The following is a 16,117-nucleotide window of genomic DNA, read 5'->3' on the forward strand; positions in this document are numbered from 1 at the left end:
AATTGATCCGTAATCCGGTTGCACTAAAGATGGATAGGGGGCAGGAGGATATGTTATGGTATAAATTACCATGGAGATTTATTCTGTGGAGCTAGCCTGCTCCAGACCAGGCTAAATTCCAGGATCTATTTAATCTCATCCCTAATGTCAGTCAGCAGTCACCACAAATGGAAACCAATAGTTATTTCACTGCTCACTATACATTGTTATCACATAACTAGACCCACTGTCATTATTTAAACGTTTGTGATCATTAATTTCAATGATTTTGGATAAAAAATAATTTTTAGATTATGTTGCTATCATTAGATAATTTACAGTTTCCCATAGACTATAAGGCTATATATAAAATGATAGAATATTAGGGCCACAGAGGGGAAAAAACACAAGTAATAATATTGTAACCGGTTGTTTTAAAGGAGGACAGTTGTTAAAATGACAGATGTGGGGCATTTCGTGAAATTGTACTTCAGTATGGTTTCATAAACAAAGACATGCTGATGTGCCAGAATATTAAGTATCACATTGTCATAAGTATCAAAACTGTAAAAACAATATGTAGCTTTTCTGCAGAAAGAACCAGCCTCATAAATTTATGACTTTATCCTTTTTCTTCAGTGTGGCCCTAGTACTCTGTCATATAAACAAATACACATTCCATATGAATATAAAAACACAATGTGTAACATTATGTTCCTTTATTGAATAAGGACAAAACAAAGCAGGTAAACCATCAGCTCCTTTCGAAACTGAAGTCACAGTGACTACAAGATGGAAAGCACAGAATCCAAGCATATTATACAAAATGATACATACACATTCAAAGGTCTGTATATAACACACCCTGCATGTCTGCACACTAAAATAAATGCAGGACAAATCCATACACATCAACTGAACAGACAAATGAATGGATGCAGTAGCCTCCCTGCAGCCTTGTATTACACACAGTATACCGCACAAACATCATAAGAGGCCAAATTCGTAAAAAAACGAACCCAAAAAAACCCAATTCCTCTGCCACCGCAGGACATATTTAACCAAAATTGAAAGCACACATACTAACTAAAATAATTCAACACATATTGGTCCCTCAGCAGCCGACCACTGTCGTCATCAGGGAAGATTGCCGGATTGTCCCAGTCCATGGCTGGTGGCACTCTGGGGGCCCTCTCCTTCCTCAGGCAGGCCACATTGTGGAGGACAGCACAAGCCACAGTAATATCACATGCCCTAACAGGGCTGACCCTTAATTTGTGAAGGCAGTGAAAGCGTGCCTTCAGGAGGCCAAAGGTCATTTCAACTCTGGCCCTGGTCCTGGCATGGGCATGGTTGTAGGCCTGCTGTGCTTCCTGGGGGTCTGTGAAAGGTGTCAGGAGAAAAGGCTGGCAGCCATACCCCCTGTCTCCCAGCAGCACACCAGAGAATTCACCTGTCAACACAAAATCTCATCATTACTACCTCATAAACACAGTGATATTCTTGACACAGCCATGATGGTTATAAATAGGGGTTGTGTGGCTTACCTTGTGATAGGCACTGATAGATTTCAGAGGCCCGAAAGATTCTGGAGTCATGGACTGAGCCAGGCCATTTTGCCACAACATTGCTGATCACACAGTCAGCATTGCAGACCATCTGAAATCATAAGATGAGGAATATTACACCAATCAATGCACATCACTGGCAATGCAGAGTGTTCGTCAATGGACAATATCAAAAAGTAATGTTCACCTGAACATTAATGCTGTGAAAGGATTTCCTATTCACAAAATCGGCCTCATGGGCACCTGAGGGGGCTTTTATCCTTATGTGTGTGCAGTCCACTGCACCAATGACATTGGGGAAACCTGTCACACAAAGTAATGAGTATCCTACTATGTGTTAACAGTTGTCCTGTAATTTGTAGATCCTCTTACCTGCAATCCTATAGAACTCCTCTTTGATGTCACAGAGTCTTCTGTGGCCAGGGAAGGAGATGAAGACATCTGCTAATGCTTTGATAGCCAGACACACACTCCTTATTGTGCGGCAAATTGTGGCCTTGTTCAGCTGTTCTGCATCCCCCACTGAGTACAGGAAGGCTCCACTAGAAAAAAAGCGCAAGGCCACACAAACCATTTGCTCCACACTCAGTGCATGGCTCCGTGCAGTGCGGTGCTTGATCCTGGGACCCAGTAGTCTGCATTGATACCTGATGCCATCTGCAGAAAACCTGTATCTTTCATATAGATGGTCATCAGGGAAGGCCAGTGGGTCCAACCGGTCCCTGAAGACCCTTTCTCGCCTGAAGGCTCTCCTCAGCACAAGTGCTTCTTCATCCACCACATCTCGCACGAATGGGCATGCCATTGTCAGAGCAGAAAGGAACACACAATTTTGGGCCTTCATATAGGCTAGTGGCCACACCTGGTGCTGGGGGGTGGGCAAAAGAGGGCGATGCCTTATAACGATGACTTGGTTGTACTGATTGCTGGGAAAATAAAAAAACCTTAGAAAGATGCCACCGTCCTGTGTGCTCACAATAAGAGCTCATATGTCATGGCTCACTTGACTTTACGAGAATATACCTAATTTTTATTTTGAGCTGTGTCATCTTCTTGGAGCTGGGGAGGAAAGAAAAATAATGATTAATACATTTGTGTTACAGTTAGCATACAGTGTACATTGAAGGCATATCTCACCTCCCTCTCAAGTTTTTTTATTTCAAGGTCCAGTTTCCTAATTGTCCTCTTTTTATTTCGGACTCCAGTGCAAGATTTTCCATCTTTTTCTTCTTGTACTGAATGTCTATGTCTGCCAGTTCTATTTGGCGCCGGAGGTGGTTGCCATACAACTTTCTGATAGCTTGTGAGCTCTGTGAACACAATACAATTAGCGCAGCTGGAATTTGGCAGGATGTGGTGTCCTTTTATTAATACGCACTATGTTGCCAGGCTGGTTTTCCCACTGTATAGCATCTGGGTCCTGTAAAAGAAATTAGATTTTTTGATTTTGATGAGGACTCCTCACCATTGTAGAGTAAATAGTACTTTCACAGTCTTAACATGATACCTCATGCCTTCTGGAATCCAGAGAGATGGTCTCCTCCTCATCATCGTCTCCATCATGTGCTGTTGCTGCTGCACTGGGGCCTTCACCCTATCACATTTAATCGGATTCATATTGAAGCTAGTAGACAAGACATGCCAGGCCTACAGCATGCCTTTGATGGAGTACTCACTGGATCAGCATCGTCTGGTGCTTGTGCTGGTGGCTCTAACAGGAACACAGTGCTGCCAGACACTGCAAGGCAATAGGTAAACCAAAGTCAGACAGTCCAAATTGATTCAATATGAATGTGGTTGTATCCCATGTAGAGATGGAAGGACATACCTTGAATGAAGCGGGTGGCATCTTGGGAGGAACCTATGCTCGTCTCTTTCCCCCCAGGGATCCCCTCTAAGACGGGCCTGCCTTTATTTAGCTCCAAGGCCATGTCCTCTGCTGGGGTAAGGTCAGCCTTTGGTGACCCACCACCCGTGCCTTGTCTGTGGGTATTCTTTTTCACTGCTAAAACAGTACAGACAATGTGTGAGCAGGCACCTTCTGGGTACAATATATGCTTGTGCTTTGTTAAATATTAGTCAGGGACCATACCATTCTGCAGAATGTTCTTGTATTTGATTTTGACCTGCTGCCATGTCCGTTTTGGCCCGTTCATGTTTAATCTACACACACACACACACACACACACACACACATTTAATGGAGTCACACTGCAAAAAATTACTTGGTATTTTTGTCTTGTTTTCAGTAAAAATATCAAAAAATCTATCATAGCTTTATACAGTGTGATGGAGTTACTTTACACAATTTCACTCATATCTGCAGTGCATTTCAATTAAAAATTTAACCGTTTCATAATTACAGTACAACTGCATTTTTGGAGATGTGAATTAAATATTTGAATTGTAATTGTGATGTTTCAGCGGAGCGGTGACTGTGTAATTGTGCACTACTTACGCATTCAGGCGGTCTGCAATACTTTGCCACGCTTTTTCTCTTTGCTTTATCACTGTGGCGGTGTTGCCTTTCTTCTTAATTATATATTTTACCTCCTCGTATGCCTCCATGAGGATTTGTGCTTCCGACGGGGAAAAGTACGCGGCTCTAGTTGCCATGGTAAATCAGTTAATCTGTGATCTGTGGCGGGGTCTATTTGAGTGAGCCGTGAGCGCGCACCTATCCAGGATTGGTTTCACCTGGCTTAATGAATCCGTGTCTGCTCATCCTGGCTTGGTCTTTGTGCAACCAATTAAGCCTGGACGCACATGTTTTGGCTTCATTGAGCTCAGCTGAGTCATTTATCCCGGATGTCTTAATTCTACTTTTGTGCAACAGGCCCCAGGTGTGGGCGAAAAATGTATAAACAACAAATGTCACATGACCGGATGAGCTAACCATTCTTGTAACTTTCCGGTAGCCGAGAAGCTTTCCGGTGTTTTGCTGCTCATCACAGGTCGACGCAGGTATTGCACTTTGATTTATCGTTCTCATAACCGTAGGTGCAGCCACGTGGAAATACGAAAGCTTTCTAGCTATTTCGCACTGACGGTAATTTGAACAGAAGAAAGTTTCGAGTGAAAAGGTGCTTACACTCAGAGCCATGTATTTACACTTAGCCAGCTCATAGTACAATTCCACCATAGCCTTATTACGGGTTAACGTTTTGGTAATTTTACGTTTCCCCAAATGTTATACGAAAAAAAATATGTTTTGGTATTAATGGACAATGACAAGGCTGCCATCGTATTTTCAGTTACATTCTGGTCAATAAAAAAAGGTTTACACGTTTGTTTTTTGTGTCTGCTAAATGACGTAAATGTAAAATGTAAGAAATACATGGAAGTACAACCGAATAAAACACCATTAGCCATCATGCATTGCTTACATTCATTCTATACTGAAAAGTCTGTTCAGAAAAATCGAAAACAGTACATATAGGCATACAACCACAATGTTTTAATAGGGATTAAAAAAAGACAAAATATCTATATATTCATAACGTAAAATAAATAAATAATGAAATACAGGCGATCGCGTCTATGGTTGTTGCAAAGGCTTGTGTGTCGTCTACTGGTTAAATTCGTGTCTTTTCGCACGAATTAAGTAGGACTAATTCGTGTATTTTAGAACGAATTGAACCACACAAAATTGCACGAAATCTGCTGAAATACATTTTGTACATATATGCGATAATTGAATGTGAGGCTGGGCTGGAATAAGACATGGGATAGATGACGATTTTTGGCGAAGAGATGTATTTATAGACTAATACACTTGAAACAAATAGCCAAACCGAAACCTGCAGACATTACTAGTGTCTCCCCCGCGATCAAACCGCCATAAAAGAAATTATGAAACGCAGCCTAACGTGATCATTGACAGCTGCCTTGAAGGACACAAAAAAAAAGATTTATAGTACTAAGATCAGTGAAATGTAGGCTAAACTGACAACGGAGTGAAGAGCAGAAATCTCAACTTGCAAGCAAGTCGAAGTATTGAGTGCGTAGAATTCTGGCAGGGGTGGGGCTTTTCGGCACAACACCGGAAGTGAAGGCACAGCTTCGGCTCTTTTGTCTTCTGACTTTTGGCAGCCACATGTTCAAATATAACGTCTCGGACCTTTACCTACCTAATCTACGATATCAGTACGCTAGACATAAACATCGCCATCTGGTTAACTTCGCCTGAACTCTGCAATCGACCATAAACGGAAGAATCTACAATGAATCAGGTAAGTTTATATACATTTAAACATGTAAGATAAGGGGTCTTTGTAGCCGGTTAACGGTCAACAAATGCAATGGGTCACTATGCTATTGACATTTGTGCTGGTTTTTGTTGATGATTAGTTATTTGAGAAGGAGACAAGTCAAGACGCTGGACCGGGTGATTCAGTTTATAGTAAGGCAGTTTATTATGAGACAAAGATATTTGGCAAAGCGTGCACGGACTCCTTCGTTTAGCTCATAGGGAACTAGCAGAAGAGAGCCCCGAAACATAGTATACATCCAATTTATACAATGAAATAACAGTGCGTTGACGTTGAGTCTAGTAGGTCCGCTCTCCTGACTGGTCGATGAGTGGAGGGACGGTCCACTCTCCAGGTGGTGTCGACTTCCCATTGGCCCTTGGCAGTGTCCTTTGTCCTCGGAGTCCAACAAACCTAAGTGTGTGTGTGTGTGTGTGTGTGTTTCTGGTAATTCGTGTCTGGGTGCTTGCGATATTCATGGAATGTTGTTCTTTACACCAGTGGTCAGTTCGTGTGGCTAGGGCTTAAGTCAGCCATCTGTCTCTGGGTGTGGTCGTGATTGGTATCAGTTGGTCGCTCAATATGTCTCTGGAATTTTGTTGTGTGCTGTTGTGAAACATGTTGTGCAAATGCCCTCCTTATATATCATTAGGTAAAACGTTAGATTATCTTTATTACAAATCCCCCTCTTCACGTCTGCAAGACGTGACAAAAAGAACAATCTGCGGCACAGCGGGAGTGAAAACAAACAAACGGAAGTCAGAGACAAATTTTGTGAGTCCCCCTCTTCACGTCTCACCTCAGCAGATAGCTTGTCAAGTCTCAATAGGGATTAAAATCATATCATTACCATTACAATCCACCCGTTTTGCTAGATATTTCACATACATTATAACACATCTATTTTGATTGGATTCAGAAATTTCACACAAATTCAAACTAATTCATGCATCCCAATAGATGGTCTCATCTAACATGTGCTCCTCATATTTGAATGAATCCTCCACCTTGCTCGGCGGTAGGTACTTGTCATCTCATTGATCTGAACTTTGACTCGGTCCGTAGCTCACCATCTGCTCCGTTATCATCTCTCTAGAGTTCTGGTGATTAAACCTCTTGCACACGGGACCAAACAACAACCACACAACCCAATCACACTCATACAGGTGAAAGCAGCCCATAATACAGTTCTTGCAACACTTTTCCATTTCCCAAACATGATCTGTGTTATCAAAAATGTACGTACAGCAATGAACCTAATCATTCTACCTACACCATCCTCTTTGCCCGTAACCTATCGAGAGTCAGTCTATTTTACCAGGTCATGAGGGAGGTGGCGGATAATTGGTCAGAGAACCTCTTTACTGCATCCTCTGTTTCATTCATGAATCTCTGTTGATTAAAATATGTCATTAATTCAATCCACATTATTATTTATTGTCAACTACCAAAATAATGTAGTGTTAAAGCCTTCACATATTTGATTCATAGCTTTGTATTCATCTGGAACTTCCCTGAGGATGCCAATAGCATCCATCTTGTAAAGCTACTCCCATCCTGGTCAAAACTCCTCCTGTGCCTACTTTAGCCTCCTATAACTGGCCTCTGATGACTAACTCGAACTGGTTGGACCAATAACCCCAGGGCGCAATTCCTAACCACCCTTTGTGGTAATTTCTGTCGTATGCGTCCTTTGCTGGTACTAGCCCACCCTTCATCAGTTATAGGTGCTGTGAGGTTACACATTTTCTCCTGTGCTTTCAAACCTAAGTCAGTCATATTAACAATTACCTTTCCAGCCATTAAAATCATCTTAATTCTCGGTGCCATTTTTGTATCTATAACACTGGTATTCATCCGGAATTTAGGTGAACCGAGGTGGGTTGGCTGAGTACTTCAATCTGGCCAACCCATATTCCTGTACAGTTGTCTGCTTCCCCAGGAAATTGTTTAATGTTTACCTTAAATTCTACATCTTGATCTTCTTTGATTCCTTATTCTGTACGTCACTCATCAGTGTATTATATAGTTTATCTTTTACTTCTTCTCCATGACAACGGTAACCTATGTTTAGTACCAGTAGGTGGTGGATCTGAATATATCAGAAAGATTAGACTATGATGCAGCTCAGAGTTTCTACTCTTCCCAAAAACCGTCAACCCTCTCCTGCCCTTAGTCTCTCTGCTAGGTTCCACCCCATACTCACACCTCTAGGAGCACACACAGTGATGAACGGTCGGGATAGGGAATCTTCGTTAAGGAGGTAACCCCGGACCCTGTTGGTATCGGTTCTTCTCCTAACTCTGTGTGTGATCAGCAGTGGTCATATGTGTACATACCTCCTTGCAGTGGGTAACGTGGACCCAAGTGACTCTCTCAGCTTTTCTAATGGCAAAGGCAATGGTTTAACAGCACCTGGTATGGGCCTTCCCCACGGGGCTGCTTCCCGTCTTTTCTCCTCAGGGACTGGATCCACACCCAGTCTCCTGGTTGGATTGAGTGAATCACCTTCTCCTGTAATTCACCTGTTGAACACAAAATCTTGGACATACGGGTTTGGTTAACAAACAGTCTTCTCATGTGCTCTGCTAGTATATCTTTAACTTCTATGTCTACCTGTTCTGGTATCTCTATTCTCCCTAACTCTGGCATTCTATAGGCTCTACCTGATTAGCTAAACTGTCATCCATCATTTAAAGAGATAGATCCCAGTATCAACACTAGGGATTATATCTTGTCCTAATATTCTAGCTACCATAATCATGTCCACCAAGTAAGTTGGGAACGCTTCTACCCATTTGCTATACTTATCTGTTATTGTTAAACACCCCTTCTTCCCCTTAATTCTGAATAGTTCAATAAGTCAATTTCCAAATGTTGGAATGGACATTCTACAAAAAATGTTTTTGTTCTAGTAGCATCCTATCCTGTTCTATCGCCTGCTCTACCATACTCCCCCTATTTATACATGGCTCAAGCCATGTATCAATTTTGCTGCATTTCTTAACAATGTCTTTTGTAAGGTTAGTAAATTATCCTTATGTCAGCCCTTCTCTTGTAGGATTGCCCCCTTTCATATACCACATGTACAATTCTCCCTGGGGCATTTATCCTTAGCTACCCTGTGCATTTCTCTATCAAGTGTCCTATCTTCTTTAAGATTGAACAACTTCTTTCAACTAAATTATCATATCTTTTCCTAGCGAATTTTACCAAACATAACTTAAAATCATAACTATAATACATGCCTATGGAGCCGATAGTCTCTCCATGTATTAATATCCTAACTAAATGAACCTAACATCTTCTATTCTTATGTCTTTTCTGTCTCTCCAGTGTTATTTCTGTCCTTACCTGTTTATAATTTAACTATGCTGGTCTCCACTCACTAACCGTTATCTAATTCTTCTATGTTACTTTTATCTTCTCTTCCTTGTTTATGCTCTCCTCCTTCTACTTCCAACCCATCAAGGTCTCAGCAGTGCAGGGGAGTACTAAATGTCTCATGGTCTTATTACATAGCTACTTACATTTATCTCGATACCCTCAATAATCCTGGATTCCCTACAGATGTCATATATTCCTGTCCTGTTGGCTTAAGTCTACCATTATTAACCTGTTTTATCAACAAAATATAATATTACTATTATATTAATTCCACAGTCTTGTTGTGTTAAATCTCTTCCACTAAATACAACCACAGCTGACTTCCTAAGGGAAAATAAACTTATCTAGATAATGTAAAAAGTACCCCTACTTATCAAACGATATTCACGTAACATAATCAGATCAAAATGACTAATCTGAACTACTCCCCAAAGAAAAATTATTGTACCCGTTTCGTCATTTTGTCTTCTCATTGGTTCAAATGATCAATTGTGTCTAAGAACTTTAACTCCATCATAATTATCAGTTCTCCTAGTTTCCTTAAAGTTAGTATCCCAAATGACCTTAAATTCACCATCCAATGGCTTTTCATTGCGGCTGATCAGACCACAAAAGGAAAAGTCACCAGTGGGGTCAAAAAGTCATAACCCCTTTTCAGAACCGTTTTTTCTTTCTTACTACATTAGACAAATGAAAGCTAATAACCTTATCTAGATTTCGTATCTCAAGTTCCCAGAACATTCCCTATCAAAAGAATTTCACGTGTTTAATTAAAACTCAGAAAATAAAACTTTACAATGCCATGTGTGTCTACCCCTTTAAGATATCCTGTCCCTAGGAATTTTTCCCCAAAGAGCTAAGCGCTCCATATTCCATAAAATAACCACTTGGTCAGCATTTCCTCATACTACACCGATTCAGAAACCCAAAAGTTAACTACAAACAAAACCTAAAAATGCTTATACTTCCATTGTACTCCCCCCAATCATTAGTTTTAAACTTAATTGAACATGCGCTACCCTTGGATACAATACTGTACTTCAATCTATGAAACCCCATATTTTAACGTACTATTTAACCAATTTGACCCAAGATTGCTTAAAACCCTAAAACCCTTTCAGTTTGTCTGCAAACCGGCCCATTCTGTTTGCTAGGAATACCCTGCCATTATACACAACTGTGTTTAATGTGCACCGTCCCTGTTAATATAAAATTAACTCCACCTGTAATTCACCTTAATGACTTGATATTTTTCCATGCAATGTTCAATTCACTGGTGTTACTAAACAATCAATACCACGAATCAATAACCAGAATTTATCACATCACAAAATGCTTCTTTCCCGCCAAACATAGCCCAGCGATTACCTCTTTTCAAACAGCGTTCTGCCTTTCCTCTATTACAAGATTAAAACCAATATTCCAACTGTATCTCTCTTTCGGCTTCACACTTATGAAATGTCTATGACCTTATATGTACCATGTAAATCGCCATACTTATAAAAATAACATCATTCAACTCTTTCTCTGTATGCCATTTCCAGCAACAGAGAACGTATTATATCAAAATTCCCTCGCTATTATTTTCTAATTAGTTAGCTTGATTAGTTTAAATTGAAAGGCTATCAAAACGTTACATTTATATCTTAAACAAACGCTAGCAACCGTATCTCTCCAGGCAAAACATATCTTCTTACATTTTAGTCCCATGGTGCATGGGCTGGGATCCGAACCCGGGCCCCCCGCGTGGCAGGCGTGAAAACTAAACTATTCGAATGCATACTCGGGTTCAGTGTCTTCCACCTGAAGCAAAGGAAACATTAGGCCCCTATCAGCCTGACCAGGGTCAATAGCGGTGGTGATCAGCCTAGTAGTGTACACTCACAAAAATAACAAACAGGGGAGCTGATATCCCCAGCCTCTCCCAGGGAGGGATGTACCCCGACCCTGGGCGTGGTGCCTTAGGTCGTGGAAACGGAAGCCATTGTCCCATTTTCCCCAACTAAGGTTTCAGTGGTTGGAATCGAATTTATGTAGGGCGCGCAAATCGGCCTTGGTTTCAGTCAAAGTTCTGGAAGGGGTTGGGGCTGGAGTGCAATGTGTAAGGTGGTGCCAAGGTGCTCCTGATTTACCTTTGACCTGGACAGAGTGTGAAGTAACTTCCTTCACTTCGTACAGCCCAGTCCACCTGGGTTCCAGCCACTTTCTCTTGTGGACTTTGACCCTCACCCAGTCCCCAACTTTTACCTTCAGTGGTGGCGAGTCTCCCAACAGCTCCCCCTCTTTGACCTTGCGGATCTGTGTGGAGAGAGCTTTTTTTTAATCGAGCTCGTTGATCAGTTTCCCGGGGCAAGCAGAATCGCCGATGACTCCTGCGGACAGGTCACCCGTCCTTACAAGATTGTCCTGGACTTGTCTCTTCTCACATCAACCATTAATGGACCGAATTCAGGAGTTTGAAACCATCCTCTGCTACCAATTCTGTTGATGATTAGTTATTTGAGAAGGAGACAAGTCAAGACGCTGGACCGGGTGATTCAGTTTATAGTAAGGCAGTTTATTATGAGACAAAGATATTTGGCAAAGCGTGCACGGACTCCTTCGTTTAGCTCATAGGGAACTAGCAGAAGAGAGCCCCGAAACATAGTATACATCCAATTTATACAATGAAATAACAGTGTGTTGACGTTGAGTCTAGTAGGTCCGCTCTCCTGACTGGTCGATGAGTGGAGGGACGGTCCACTCTCCAGGTGGTGTCGACTTCCCATTGGCCCTTGGCAGTGTCCTTTGTCCTCGGAGTCCAACACACCTAAGTGTGTGTGTGTGTGTGTGTGTGTGTGTGTGTGTGTGTGTTTCTGGTAATTCGTGTCTGGGTGCTTGCGATATTCATGGAATGTTGTTCTTTACACCAGTGGTCAGTTCGTGTGGCTAGGGCTTAAGTCAGCCATCTGTCTCTGGGTGTGGTCGTGATTGGTATCAGTTGGTCGCTCAATATGTCTCTGGAATTTTGTTGTGTGCTGTTGTGAAACATGTTGTGCAAATGCCCTCCTTATATATAATTAGGTAAAACGTTAGATTATCTTTATTACATTTTTTTTTTACATGAAAATAATGTATTTATTATTTTTAAACTCGTTGGGAAGGTTCGTAATCAACTGTTATATCCTATCAAAGCCCCCCCACAGCACTCTGTTATATTTACATTTAAGTCATTTATCAGACGCTCTTATCCAGAGCGACTTACAAATTGGTGCATTCACCTTATGATATCCAGTGGAACAATCACTTTACAATAGTGCATCTAAATCTTTTAAGGGGGGGGTTAGAAGGATTACTTTATCCTATCCTAGGTATTCCTTAAAGAGGTGGGGTTTCAGGTGTCTCCGGAAGGTGGTGATTGACTCCGCTGTCCTGGCGTCGTGAGGGAGCTTGTTCCACCATTGGGGTGCCAGAGCAGCGAACAGTTTTGACTGGGCTGAGCGGGAACTGTGCTTCCTCAGAGGTAGGGGGGCCAGCAGGCCAGAGGTGGATGAACGCAGTGCCCTTGTTTGGGTGTAGGGCCTGATCAGAGCCTGAAGGTATGGAGGTGCCGTTCCCTTCACAGCTCCGTAGGCAATCACCATGGTCTTGTAGCGGATGCGAGCATCAACTGGAAGCCAGTGGAGAGAGCGGAGGAGCGGGGTGACGTGAGAGAACTTGGGAAGGTTGAACACCAGACGGGCTGCGGCGTTCTCGATGAGTTGTAGGGGTTTAATGGCACAGGCAGGGAGCCCAGCCAACAGCGAGTTGCAGTAATCCAGACAGGAGATGACAAGTGCCTGGATTAGGACCTGCGCCGCTTCCTGTGTGAGGCAGGGTCGTACTCTGCGAATGTTGTAGAGCATGAACCGACAGGATCGGGTCACCGCCTTGATGTTAGTGGAGAACGACAGGGTGTTGTCCAGGATCACGCCAAGGTTCCCACCCCCACAGCACTCTGTTATATCCTATCAAAGCCCCTCCCCACAACACTCTGTTATATCCTATCAAAGCCCCCCCCCACAGCACTCTGTTATATCCTATCAAAGCCCCCCCCCCCAGCACTCTGTTATATTGTGGGAGAAAAGAGAATGTGCTGAGGGAAGGAAAAGCAGAGATACATTAATGAAGGGAGGAGGAGATAAACACCTAACCATAAGTAAAGATAACAAGGACAAATAAGTAAGGGTAAGCATGCGATGCATGCATTCATTTTATGTCCATATAAGGAAAGTTTGGCCACCATTATGTTAGAAACAAGAGCAGATGTGGGCGTTATCCTCAGATATGGGCGTTATCCATAGGGTTGAAAGATAATGGTGGCAGAAAGCACAAAGGGTTTTTCTTCATTTACATAAAGGATGGACCTATGTATTGTATGTGCATAAAAGCAGAGCTGGGGCCTGAGAAAGTCAGTTGTTCCGCGGACCAGCTCGGCTTTGCTACTTTGTATTAAAGTCTATATTGAATTTACAAGTTCTTGTAAGAGTGATACTTTTAACACAATTTTCCACAACATACTTTGGCGAGCTTGCCAGGAGTTGAAGGGACCTCAGACAACGGCGTTTTTGGTTGGTGACGGTTTTTCTGGAGCAGTCTCGCAAACGGGTGGCCGCCCAACTATAATAAGGTAAGCTTGTTCTTACAATAGTTGAAATGTTTGTGTAGATTGCTTCGGAGATTCAGTCTCAACGAAGGAGACGCCACGTAGGTCTCTCTATTTAAAGAACTCCTGAAAAATGTAGTGGTACTGAAAGAACTTTTGAATTCAATAGAACTGCATGCATGCATGAATGGGGAATTATTAAATGTGATATGTGTACAATTTGTTGGGATTACATGCGCAGTAGATAGTGGACCGGCTTGTGTGGGTATCTAGCGGGGAGGGCTTGCGCCTGCGCTGACTGGACCGTTCTAACGGGCCCACGTGTGGTTTTGTTGGGAGGGATTGTCCCGTCTGATTCTGCTTGGCCGAGTTCGACTGTTTCAGGACCTGTTTTGGGATGTGCGTTAACACAGCCCAATCAACCTGATCAGGCGGTTCGTGTTGGGTGTGTGATTCGGGTTGGTCCTCTCACGAGACCATAAATCTGGGAACCTTGTGTGGCCCAAGAGGTGTGTGCATTTGCTCTCTTTCGGCTGGACTGCCTGACCTGGCGTGGGGCTACTGCTGCTGTGTGCGTGTGGTCAGAACAAATAGATAGAAATCCTACACAATCGCGCCTAGGAGAAAATTAGAGGGCTTGATTGAGTGGGCTGTTCACGATATCGCTCGAGGAACGAGGATCTGTATGCAGTGAGCAGGTAGGGCACGGGAGAGATTCGATCTAGGTAGACGAATGGTAACCATGAAAAGTTAGTCCTACAGATAATAACGCTCCGCTTTGCTAACGGCGCCGGAAGATCAGTAGGGTCCACCACGTAGCTGCTCTGAGGAACGGAGGACAGTACAAGGGGGGGGACAGACAGTGTGAAGGGAAACTGACTCGATTAAGCAGAATTTCCGACATACTACAAAAATCCTATGAATACAAAGTTATCCTGTGTTGAGGAAGTGTATCAGGAATAGACTGAGGTTTTATAGGTTGCTTTAGGTAAAGCAGGGTGTGGATGAACGAATGTGAATAAAGATTGTATGAATGCAAATAAAAAAGTGTGTTTGAGTGAGTGAAAGTTTCTCTAGGTTGAGGAAGCATATTAGAACAAGTCAGAAGCATAGAGCAAGGAGGAGAGATAACAGGTGTGTGTGCGCGCTATTTTGGGACAGGGGAGGAACTGTGAAGCTCCGCTGTGTAGCCGCTCGATATAGATAGGGAGAGTAGGGGTAAAACTCTCCTGGAGAGAAGGGAATAAAACCAATAGATAACGGATAAGGAGAGCTATATGTAAAGATAAAACATCGATATAATACAGTATATTAAAAAATTTATAAAACTAGGAAAATAAGACAATAAGAAGACAGTAAACACATAGCACACACAGTGCGCAGGGAGGAAAGGAAACACACACAGATAAAGATATAAACTAAAACAAGAAGTAAAAATAAAGACAGGTCAAGCCAGAATTAAATAAGATAACACACGGAACCGCAATAAATGTTTGGCATTCACAAAACGGATAACGCAGCATAGTGTAAACACAAGTAAAATAAAACACTTTAGAATTGCTGGGTCCCTAGGAGGTCGCAGCCTAGGAAAGGGATTTAATACAGGAAAGTAAAGCTAAAGACAAAGATGCCCTTCAAAGGGAATGGGACACCGGTAGAGATCTTGGGGGCCAGACACCCTTTGAATAAAAATGAAATAAAAGAAACATCTGAAAAATGGGAAAAACGTACTAGAAAGTATAATACCAAATGGCCTGCAGAGGGGACATTGGATGTCTCTGTGTGTGAGGAAATGGAGACCCTAATAAAAAACTACAAACCAAACGATAAAAAACAGAAAAGAAAGAACAAACGAGAAAGAGAGAATGAAATATTGAAAATGTTTAAAGACGGAGGAATGGGCCTGTTACACAGCATGAGAACGGCAAGAGAAATGCTGAAGAAAGATCACAAGAAAAATGAGGAAAAGGGTGTGTGGGAGAATAAGCCACCACCTTATCCCCATGGGCAGTATCCCATGGTAACCGGACAGATGGAAATAAGAGGTAGGGTAGAAGTGACAGAGGAGGAGGAGGAAGAGGCCTGCACACCCAGAGCAGTGGGTGCACCCCCTCACTCAGCAGGGAGAGGTCCAACAAAAACAGAGACACACGAGAAGCGAAGAAGAAGGTTTCAATTGCTATGGGGGTTTGATAAAAACCCTGAAAGCAATGGAAACAGAAATGGGAAAGAAGGAAACACCGAAACAACACACAACAGAAGGAAGAAAAGAAAAAGACAAGAAAGAAGAGAAGTCACAGAAACACCCA

The 16,117-nt window shown here is 42.5% G+C and overlaps 1 protein-coding gene across 2 annotated transcripts in view; it reads left to right on the plus strand.

Moving 5' to 3' along the window:
* Nucleotides 1–5,552: 5,552 nt before the first annotated feature.
* The window catches only part of LOC106595193 (zinc finger protein 2 homolog), a 32,900-nt gene continuing 22,335 nt past the window's right edge, over nt 5,553–16,117 (plus strand). Inside the window, exon 1 of one of the 2 annotated variants that reach the window (XM_045711056.1) lies at nt 5,553–5,779. The gene's annotated coding sequence lies outside the window, so the exon portion shown is untranslated. Of the gene's footprint in view, nt 5,780–13,283; nt 13,833–16,117 lie in introns of those variants that run through there. The other variant, XM_045711061.1, reaches the window with a different exon arrangement.

The sequence above is a fragment of the Salmo salar genome, chromosome ssa02, assembly GCF_905237065.1.
Source record: "Salmo salar chromosome ssa02, Ssal_v3.1, whole genome shotgun sequence".
Classification (NCBI taxonomy): Eukaryota; Metazoa; Chordata; class Actinopteri; order Salmoniformes; family Salmonidae; genus Salmo; species Salmo salar.